This window comes from Lemur catta, chromosome 5 (genome assembly GCF_020740605.2).
Source record: "Lemur catta isolate mLemCat1 chromosome 5, mLemCat1.pri, whole genome shotgun sequence".
Classification (NCBI taxonomy): domain Eukaryota; kingdom Metazoa; phylum Chordata; class Mammalia; order Primates; family Lemuridae; genus Lemur; species Lemur catta.
The window spans coordinates 65,469,915-65,480,906 of record NC_059132.1 but is presented as its reverse complement, the minus strand read 5'-3'; the positions used below and the strand labels follow the sequence as shown (position 1 = coordinate 65,480,906).

At 33.4% G+C, this 10,992-nt stretch overlaps 1 pseudogene; it reads right to left on the bottom strand.

Annotated features, from left to right (window-relative positions):
* Positions 1-3,678: 3,678 nt before the first annotated feature.
* Positions 3,679-4,932, bottom strand: LOC123638445 (annotated as a pseudogene).
* Between the last annotated feature and the right edge of the window lie 6,060 nt (positions 4,933-10,992).

The following is a 10,992-nucleotide window of genomic DNA, read 5'->3' as shown; positions in this document are numbered from 1 at the left end:
ACAAAAACCAATGGTAATTAAAATTAGAATATTAAATGATTATTTCACAGAAATTAAGGAGGAATTACCAGTTACTTTTAAGAATTACGCACACACCCAAACATACAAACATATACACACACAAGGCTAACTGTAGGTCTTGGGAACTGAAAAACCATGGATGTGCAATAAATATGTTATGCAAAATCCTAACGCAAAGTCTGTGTGGTAAATCTACTAATTAGAAGCTTAAATTACAGCATATTTGGAGGATCAACAGAGATGTTCCCTTTTAAAGGGCAGAATATATTTTGACTTAATGAATCACTGAAAAGTATATTTTAAAAAATATTGTCAAATAGAGTATTCATAAGTTCATCTGTTAGACAACAAATGCTAAGTATATTGGCTATTATAACCTTTTCTGTATCTCATAAAAATGCCTTGAGAACAGCTAATTCTGAACAGTATGTTGTCTCCTTAAAACACAAATCACATAGCCTACTTTGTTTAAAAATGTTAGGAATCTTTCAGAGAAGTTGTCAAGAATTTAAACCACTTTTAAAATATCATTGAATATGTATAGCACTAAAATCAGGAAAGTTCCAGTCAAAATATCATTGAATATGTATAGCACTAAAATCAGGGAAATCCCAGTTCCACAATATATTTACTCAGAAATAAATATTGTCCATGAATCAAATTATCAACAATTAAAATCTTTCCTCTCCTGCAATGTGTTTTTTTCTGAGTGGGAAATACCATTGCATTTATGTTGCTTAATAGGTCACATTTTAAAAAATATTTCGCAAAAGAAACAAGGAATGCTTCTAAAATCTTTGATTTGAATCTAAAGTTTACAAGATGCAACTGACTTAGTACTTTTGAACATAAATTCAAAACAACAATAAAAATGAATTCACTTGGAGTCTCAAAGCATTTTATAAGCAATGAGTGACAAATGTGGAGTCTGTTCTCATTTTACATAATACCTACTACATCATAATCTATCCTCACAATTTTTCTTAAATTCTCTTGAGAGCCACTTCAGTAATAATTAAATCAATACATATCTACTTATTTATTCAACAAATAATTAATTATGAAGTTCTAATTGAAACGTTTTATTTACACCCCTTGGATAGATACAAGATGAAGATGATACAGATTCTTCCATCAAGGCTCTTAAAGACTAATGGGGAAAGAAGACATGTAACTAACATAAGGCAAAAAGTAGCGAAACATACAGGCGAAGTGGGGATTTAGTTGAAGAAATGATTGTATTACTTGAGGTCACTGGGAAAAGGAAGGGTCTGAGCTGTACCTTTAAAATATGGGTTTCATTTTGGTTGTGTGGGCACAAAAAGAAAGACATTCTGAGGGCCTGAGGCAGGCAGGAGCATTAACAAAGACTAAGATAGGAAACTGTGTGGTGTATATGTGCAATTGGAGCAGCTTAGTATGAGGGGAGAGAAAAACTTGCAAAGAGAATAGTAAAGGGAGAAGGAGATGCCTAGACGCCCTGTTATTGGGGGTCCTAAATCTAAAGCAGCTTTGTAGGTATTGGGGAATCCCTTGAAAATTAGAGAAAGGACACAACAGAACTGTATGTCAGGAAGGTCTTCGTAGCAATGCATAACAACTAATTAAGGAAGAAAGAGCTGGGGACAGAGAGAACAGTAAAAGTCAGCTATAAAATGACCCAAGCAATCAGATCTTAACCTAGAGCACAGTTAGGATCAAAGGGAAAAAGATTGATGGGAGTTCATGGATTTGATGTGGGAAACAAGGAAAAGTGCAAACTGCAAAATAATAATTTGATGATTGCATGGATCTTCTGTTGACAGAAATAGAAAACAAAAATGGAAAATTTGGAGGGAGGGGCTCAGGGAGAAAAAAGTCATCCATATGAGCAAACAATTACTGTGCATATTACTTGTGTTATCTCATTTAACCTCATAATAGATGGTAATACTGAGACTGTTTAAATAATCTACCCAAGATCACAGTTAGTAGCGGGTCCAGGGAAGACAATCATGTCAGTTTGTGCCATGCTAAGTTAGAGGAAGAGGGGTAAAATTAAGGTGATGGGATTTAGTACTAAGTTTGGAACTACCGAGAAAGAACAGATCCAAGACAGATTTTGGGTGAGTCATTTGCATGATTAAAGTCATTAAGTTTCAGAACATCAATGGAGAGAAAATAGCACTAAAATGAGGAGGGGGAAGAGATGGTCAAATAAAATAGAAGGCAACAATTTTTAAGAGTAGATATTCAGATGAACTATTACATCATATGTATCTTCATTTGTTATCAGATTTTATAATTTTTTCCCTCCCAAAGCCAAGATAGAAGCTGCTCTGGATGTGGAAATTATAAAAGACAAACCCTGAAATTTCATGGTATAAGCCAAATAGCTTCAGTATTATTTTGATGTCATTGTGTAAACCATGAGATAAATCTAGGGGAAAATTGTAACTCTTTTAATTTTCCACTTCAAGATTTCTTAATTAATAAAGCTAACATCACATATATTAATAAATTATGTGGCATTTTTAATTATATTTTGAGAACTTATTTCTCATCCCAGAATCATCCCAGGTTGATTAAATACATAATTGAATAATTGATCATAAATCTCATAAAATATGATAAATTGCAGTTTAGAGTTTTTTAATTACCTAATAACCAATACCATTATCCATTAGAGAAATAAGATGATAAAGTATTTTAACAAAATTGACTAGAACAAAGAAAGGAAGAAAATATAATGTAAAGGAGAAATGAGGAAGAAGACTCCATGAAGCTCTTCAAATCTATCAACCAGGAGTATCTCAATGTTACTTCCTTCTTTTCAAATTGAGCTAATTCATTATTCTCTACCTGGTTGTAGTTTTGGTTTTGGTTTTGGTTTTGGTTTTCATTTGGGAAGGGAAACATTGAAAAGACTTGAGTGATGTCCTTTCTTACTGACATTTAATAGACCCACAATAATCAAGAAATGCATTACCATGAACAATTATTACTAGCATAATGGCTTAACATATATATTGATCATCAATGTGCCAGTCATTACATAAAATTAAATATTTATTAAGCCTGTGTTCTTCTTTTCTGTGAGTTATTTATTTCTGAAATGTATTTCCCTAGCAAAACATATTTGAATTTGCTCTTTGCTTAACATGGCATAAAAAGTCATCCTTGCTACGGTTCTAAGGCATAATACCATTTCAAACACAGAACATATATTTGCCAAATTCAAACTCGCAACGTTTTCCTTTTATTTTATGAGATGATTAGAGAAAAAAATGTGGTGTAAGCCATGAGGTTGAGAAGATGTGAGGATGCTTATGTGTAATGAAATATAATGTTTTCCCTGGCAGACTTTCTTCCTTGGCACTTCTCCTAGTTGTACATCCCCACTGATGCCAAATTTTAGCCTCCGGCCAAAAGGAGACTCACATGGAAACAATGATCACTTTAATACTATAAATTTTGTTTTACAGAGTGTGTAAATGGATATAATCTTACATTCTAGGTACCAGGATGATGGCAAAGGCAAATTGCTTCATGTAGTATTGATAAAACAAAACTTTTATTGCTGCCTCCTTTATTTTTTTAATTTTTTTCACATTAAAACCAAAAAAAAACATTCTCTCATTTAAAAAAACATTTAGAACGCATAAAACAAGGCGACATCTATTCTTTTTTCTCATCTTCTGGTATGGGGTCTGTTGGTGGCTCCTCCACTGTGTCACTGTTGCCCTCTGAGCAGGTGTTGCTGTCACTGGTTCCTTCCTCTACCATACTGTCAACCCTGTCCTGCCCACGCTCCTTATCCTCAAGAGTTGACATGCCTTCTTCACCATTCTGTTGGCTTTCTGTCATTTCTTCAAGGTGTGTCTCCTCTGTCTCCATTGGAATGTTCTCGTGGTCCTTTTCCTCAGCTTTATTTGCCACTTGCTCTTCCTCAGGAACAGTCCTGCTCTGACTGCATTCCACGTGCTCTGCTGCCTCCTTTTCTCTGTCCTCTTGCCTTTTGCAGGCCTGCTCCTCTGCCCACGCAATCTCAGCTGCAGTTTTCTCCATATCCACTTCCACCTTCAGACCACACAAACTTTCAAGTTCATTGTTAAATGAATCTGTGCTTTCCGGGAATTTCCTCTTCTTTTCCTGATGTCGTTCCTCTATTTGAAGAGTTCAGCTTCTAGTTTGCACTGATGAACCATTAGAGATTGGACCTGTCATTTGAGGACCTGCATTCTAGCTATTGTGACAATTGACGGAACGTCTGGCACCACCCTCTCAATAAGGATTTCACTGGTGAGGTGGTGGTTTCTCTGCAAACGGGCAGTGGTTGTATGCTTCATTGAAAAGCCATCATCATAATCATCTGGATCCTCAGCAGGCTGAATGCTCATGTACGGTTCTCCTTTCTCCATGCGAGACTGCCTCTGTCGACTTCCGCTAAAGCAGCTTCTGCATGACTTTTTGCATTGATGTAAGCAAAGTACAAGGGGGAATTACAGAAGGCCTCCATAGATCCATTGTACTCTATCTTTTCTGTTTTGTATTCAGTTAAATATTCTTGTTTCTCTTCATCAGTGAGATCTCACCACATGCCACCAATAATTTTGCCAGTCTCCCACAACTTTAGGTCAGGGTGAGAAGGCTTTACTTGGTCGCAGACCTTTCTGCTATACCTCATGTAGGGCATCAGCAGCTTATCTGGCGGGTTTTGGGGTTTTGGAATCATAATACCAGAGGATGCCATGATGTGGCTGTTGGTGCCAGGGTTCCCTCCCAGACTGTAGTTGTTGTGGGTGAGATGACTGTATGGATTGTATACCACAAACCCTGGTGTGCTGGGCATTTGTGTTGAAGGAGGTGGAAGGTGGGGCATAAAATGGTCTTTTTGACATTTTGGAAGATTAAGTTCTCAGTTCTTTAAGAATGAATCTGAGATATTGCTGGCAGAAAAAGCCTATTTTTGTCTCTTTTACAACTCACAATGACTTTGACAATTTAAGACCTGGCTTAAGTGGAACCACTTCTGTGTTGCCTTACTAACCCTTCCAATAGAATTCTCCACACAGATGACACAACGTATCATAGCTGCGTGCTAACACATAAAATCTCAAAGGGGATCAAATCAACCTAGAAACAAAAAGGATACACTTCAAAACTCACAAAACAATAAATTGATAACTCAGTTTTAAGGGAGGTTAAGGAAAAAAATGTAAAAAAAATAATTTGACACAATAAGAGCACATAGCACCAACGGATTCTTAAAATTATTTTGATTGTTTAAGAAATCAATAATTTTCATCTTACGTAGATCACTACAAAATAAAGGGCTAGAGGGGAAAATTCTCAAGTTATTTTAAGAGATAATGTGATTACTAATCCTAAAATGCATTAGAATTTTTTTAAAAATCTTCCTATATATAGATGCAAAATAAAAATCTTAGAAGAAATGCTTAGCCTCTATAACTTAAGAAATACAATAAAACAGAGGGTTTACTATATAATAAAGTATGGTTTAAGCCAGGGTTACTATGACTATATCTAACTATTTGGTTTATATAAAAAAGAGCATATGTTGAATTCTTCCCCTCCTGCATCAAACCTTTAGAAAAGGCAGAAGTTTATAACTATTATATATATATACACACACATACACATACATATATATATAAAATCTCCTAAAACAAGAAAAAGATAATCACTAGAGGTAATCCCAGGGAAAGGGAGGAGACACCTGGCCCCAGCAGTAAGCTTCAGACAACACAAGAATCCCAGGAAGCTGCTTCCCGGGACAGGCTCATCCTGCAGGCATTCGCTCCCCACAGATGTGCCTCACACTCAACACCCTTGTCAGTACCAAAGAGCAGCCTCAGCTGGTGGAGTCAGGCCACATGTTGTTTGGAAAGCCACAACCTGAGAAAGACCAACACCATCAAAAAGACTCAACAAATTTTACATACTACAAAGCTTAGACACAGTAAGGCGAGTCAATCAATTGATGAATATTAACTTATTAAAACAAAATAAATAAGTTAACATCCTCAGAGAAAGGAGAAAAATATTATTTACCAGAAATAAGTATAGGACATAATCTAACAAAAATCTAACAGTAATAAAAATGATTAAAAATAAAATTATTAAAAGACAAACAAACTCAGTAAGTGGCTGAAGAAAGTAATGAGGAATTATATATCCAGAAGCTCTAAAATCTGTCTCTTGGGAGTTCCAGAGGGGAGAAAAAGAGATAATGTAAGTGAGAATTAATGTAAGTTAATCTATATTTGGAGGAATAATGCCTGAGAATTTTCTAAAGCCTGGAATGGAGAAGGAGGGGAAGGGAAATTCTCCAACTGAAAAAGCTCACTGTATAATGAAAAGGATTAAAACAAAATAATAGGAACATGATAATGAGTTCAAAATGAAACTTGAAAATAATGAAAATAAGAAAAAAATGTAAAAGCATTCAAAGATAAATGATAGATTACCAAAAAATGAATAAAATACAATACTTCAGTCTTATGATTTACAAAATTAAATACAAGAATGAAATAATACCTTGAAAATGCTATGGGAAAAGAATTTCGATCTAAAAATCTGTAATAGTCCATCTTTCATTCAAGAGAGATGGGCTGAATAAAGGCATTTTCAGACATTTAAGAACTTGGGAGAGTGGACCAACCAACCTTTTCAAAATAAACCTATATTCTACCAAGAAGAAAAAAATTCAGAAGGAAATAATAAGGTGCAAAATAAAGTGAAGCAAATGAATTAATAAAATCTATTGCAATATTTAAACAAGTACTGATTTTCAAAATGTTTTTATTAATAAGTCAGAACTAAAATTGCAGACAATAGGAGGGTGGTAGTGGATTACAGCAAAAAAATACAGTCTAGTATATACATTACGTTAATTCCTTTGGCAGAACAAATAAATAATAAATAAAACTAGGCCTTGTATGTATTTCTATATATTATATATGCATTGAGGTTATGAATGACATAATTAACAAAATTGATCTAATTGCTTTATGCCTCTAATAAAGAATAAATCTTCTAATCGAATATTAAAGGAATATTTATAAAACTTGACTATCTAGTAGACTACAAAGGCATACTCAAAGAAAAATATGTTCATATTTATAAATTATATCATATAAAAGTCTTTATCTAATCACTGATCATAATACAATGACATATGAAAATGAGTCAAAATTCCAAGAATATGAAAATTTTATAACTCAGATGTTAAATAAAAGAGAATTACAAACCACTAAGAATTGAACAGAAACAATATCACTATTTTCCAAAACCTTAGCATATATCCAAAGTGGTGCTCAAAATAAAATTTATAGCCCTGAATGCATTAGGTAAAAACAAAAAGGCTGAAAAATGTGAACTAACTTGTAACACAAGAAGCTAGAAAAAAAGAAAAAACATAAATATTATAATGAAGATAAAAGCAAGTTAACTAGCAAAATAAAAGGCAATGGTCCTTTCAAAAAACTAATTGAATAGACAAGAATAATCAGAACAAAAAAAGGGAAAAATAGGCAAAACATTACCAATGGAAAAAAGTAGACATGACTATAGATAGAATTTTTGAGCATTTTAAGAAAATATCATGAAAAATACTATCAAGATAATTTTGAAGGCCTAGTTTATATGACAGACTTTTATGCATACGTCCAAAAATAAGTTGAAAACATGGCTAAGTACTATAAAACTAAATTAAAAGTGTATTTCTACGGCTATGCCCAAAAGGCATACTTAAAGCCAGGAATATAAACTGTTACAGTCAATGTGGTTAGTATTTTATTTAATTTTATTTTGTAAAAATGTAAATACCCTGTCACCCATTAAAGAGTACTTTATTAAAAAAAATAATACCCTGAGATGGTGAGGCTGTGGGGAAGCTGCTATATTTATAAATTGATTATAGCAGTGTAATCATCACAGCTCTGTGGATAGTAATTTGACAGTGCATTTCAGGAATCAAAGTTTCCCATAACATTGGGAATTTATTCTTATGAAGTAGTCTAAAAGAAGGAAAAGCTAAACATAAACCGTTCTTCATATTATATATACAAAAATTGGAAACATTACAAATACCAGTCAGACTGTGAATTAATTCTTCAAATTATAATGCAGTTACTCAGTGAAACAACGTGATGCAGAGATGAGAGGTTGCCTATTTAGAATGTACACACAAATATATTTACCCCAAAGCTGATCCATGTTTCTGTTTATACCTTTTAATTTTATCATAGTATTTAAAAAAAAAAGTGGAAGATTTTTCTTGCTTTTTTTATGGACACAGTACATCTTTTTTTGTAGGACTTTTTTTTTATTTCAGAATATTATGGGGGTACAAATGTTTTGGTTACATGAATTGGACATGATACATTTTATAGGTTAGATCTTCATTTTGTTGTCACTATTAAAAATCTTGGAGCTATACTGGAGGCAAAATCATACAAAATATTAGATTATGTGTTATGATAAATTGCCAGTTTTTTTATGCCTTTCTTTCTTTCTAACACATTTGTTTTACATTTAATTAGACTAAATTTTATTGTGACCTATTAACTAGTTGTAAAATAATGTAAATATTTTTAGAAAAATATAGGACAGTGATAAATAAAACATGTGTATGAAAATAAATAATATATGCTATATAAATATTTAATGTATAAAATATTTTTAAATGTTTAATAAAATACAGAAATAAAACTAATAAAAATGGTGCACATGGACAGGTTCTGAAGAGAAATAAAGAAAAATAAAAATTCTTTACTTTTTACTGTAGAAATATATTTTTTAATTTTTATATTGTTATTTTTTTTAAAAGAAAACAACCTGGATTCAGAGAAGGAAACTCTATCTCACTAAGAGTTCAGATATCTGGGTCCTGATTTCTGCCTCGCACTTAATTAGGAGTGTGGCATCCTCTTCTTGATTCAGACCTGTGATCATTTTCTGTCCTAGGGCTTGTGGTTCATTTTACCTTTGGGTCTTGGAGTTCTTTCCACTGAATGCAACTATTAAAATGAGTTTCTGCCACGTGTGAAGAATTACAATATCAAAGAAATGTACTTCAAGGCTCATGTTTTGATCATTTTATGCAGACATTTTATAATACATTTCCATTTGAAGCATCAAAATAAAGTATATCCCTTTGATTATAAATATGTATTCAAAGAATACTTGAATTTATTTTTTATCCTTCTTATTGCTCACTTTAGTAGTTCTGGTTTGATTATTCTAGGGAATTGTTATCTTTAGTCTGAGAGTTTATTAATGATAAAAAATTATAATTCATGTCAGGATTATAGAGGCAAATACTTTTGGGACCTGAGTCCAGTATTTATGTGCCAACACAAATGAGATTATAAAATCAAGTATATGGTTACTGAAAGTCTGTCCACCATTTATGTCTATTGGTTAATTCATTTTTAAAAAACAGACAAAAACCTACTGAGCATCTATTATATAATAGGCACCATGTTTATAATAATAAAGATGAAACCTAGGTATTTTTCCAGCAAAATATTTAGCAGTAAACAGTATATCTGTATTAAATTGAATTCACTGAACCTAGTCTTCTATGCTGAAGAGGCTCATCACACTTTCTCCCAATTTCATATCATCCCAGGGCATCATCTGCCCATCAACATTGGTTGTTCTGTTATGATTAATTCAGATGCATGGCTGCAACAAATACTAGGCAGATGGCATTTTAGCAATCTGCACTATTAAGCTTTCACTTGTCCTCAGGAATGGTGAACCTACATCATGCTTGAGAAAGGTGTACATACCTACCTCAAGCTAAATTCTATATTTCTCCTGAAATAGGTACATAGACACAAACTTCTGAAATTTACATGGATTTGGTCACTCTAAAGTAGTCATCAGGTTTAAGACATTAAGCCCTTTGTAAATAAGCGAAATCATTTGCAGTTGTCTTTCTGTATTTTGCATATTCTATAGCTATCATATCATAACTGACTTCCACAGAGAAACAGTCTGGTCTATCAGTAATTCTCAAACCTGGCTGTGGGAGGGCCACCCCCAGCGATGATTTAAGCTGTAGAAGAGCGGAGCATTGATAATTTTTATATACTTCAGGTGATTCTAATATATAACCCAGAGCAAGAATCACTAACCTAGTTGTAAGAAGATAATATGCAAGAAATATGGAGTTAAATTCTTTTCTTCTTGAAAAGAAGAAAAATATATAAAAAAAACTTTTATCTTCTCTTCTAATTCAGGGTCATCAGACCTCAAGCTTCAGTCTGTGTGTGTTCATAGCTGCCGTAAACACACACATCACTGTGTGTAATATCCCACTTCAATGCTATTGCTGCTCTCAAAACTCCACGTATTTTTAACCTTATAAACCTCCAGAATAATGAGACCACTGGGTTCAGTAAATTGTTTTGTTTTGAAGCAGTGTTAGACAAAGTAAGAAACTGTAAGATAAATCTGTCAGTGGCATATCCTTTAAGACTACTTAAATTTTGTGGTATTTGTGGATCATTCTTCACTTGAGCAAATGGTAAATTATCTCTCTATCCCTTTTCTCTCTCTATTTGGCAAACTTTTTCTTGCAACCATTCCACTTGGTAAGCTCACTTACCGTACATGTTCCAGGGGCCTCACATTAGATGTTTCTCTTGACTAACCCAACATGACACACGGCTGAAGTCAGAAAAACCAGCTTGATAATTTCACTCACACTGTCTTTCCTCATTCCAAAGATTTACTAGTGTAGACACATGTGACTTTGATTAGCCATAGATTCCCACAGAAACACCAACTTTATTAGACCTACAGAATCTGATTATGTAACAGTTTATGTAGGACTACAAAGCATTTATCAAATACTCAGTACCTGGGGTTTGCAAAAGCTCCTCACTATCAGCTGTGAAAGGAAACACAAAGATGAGCAGCTATATCTTTAGAGAGCCTACAGATATACCAATAGCA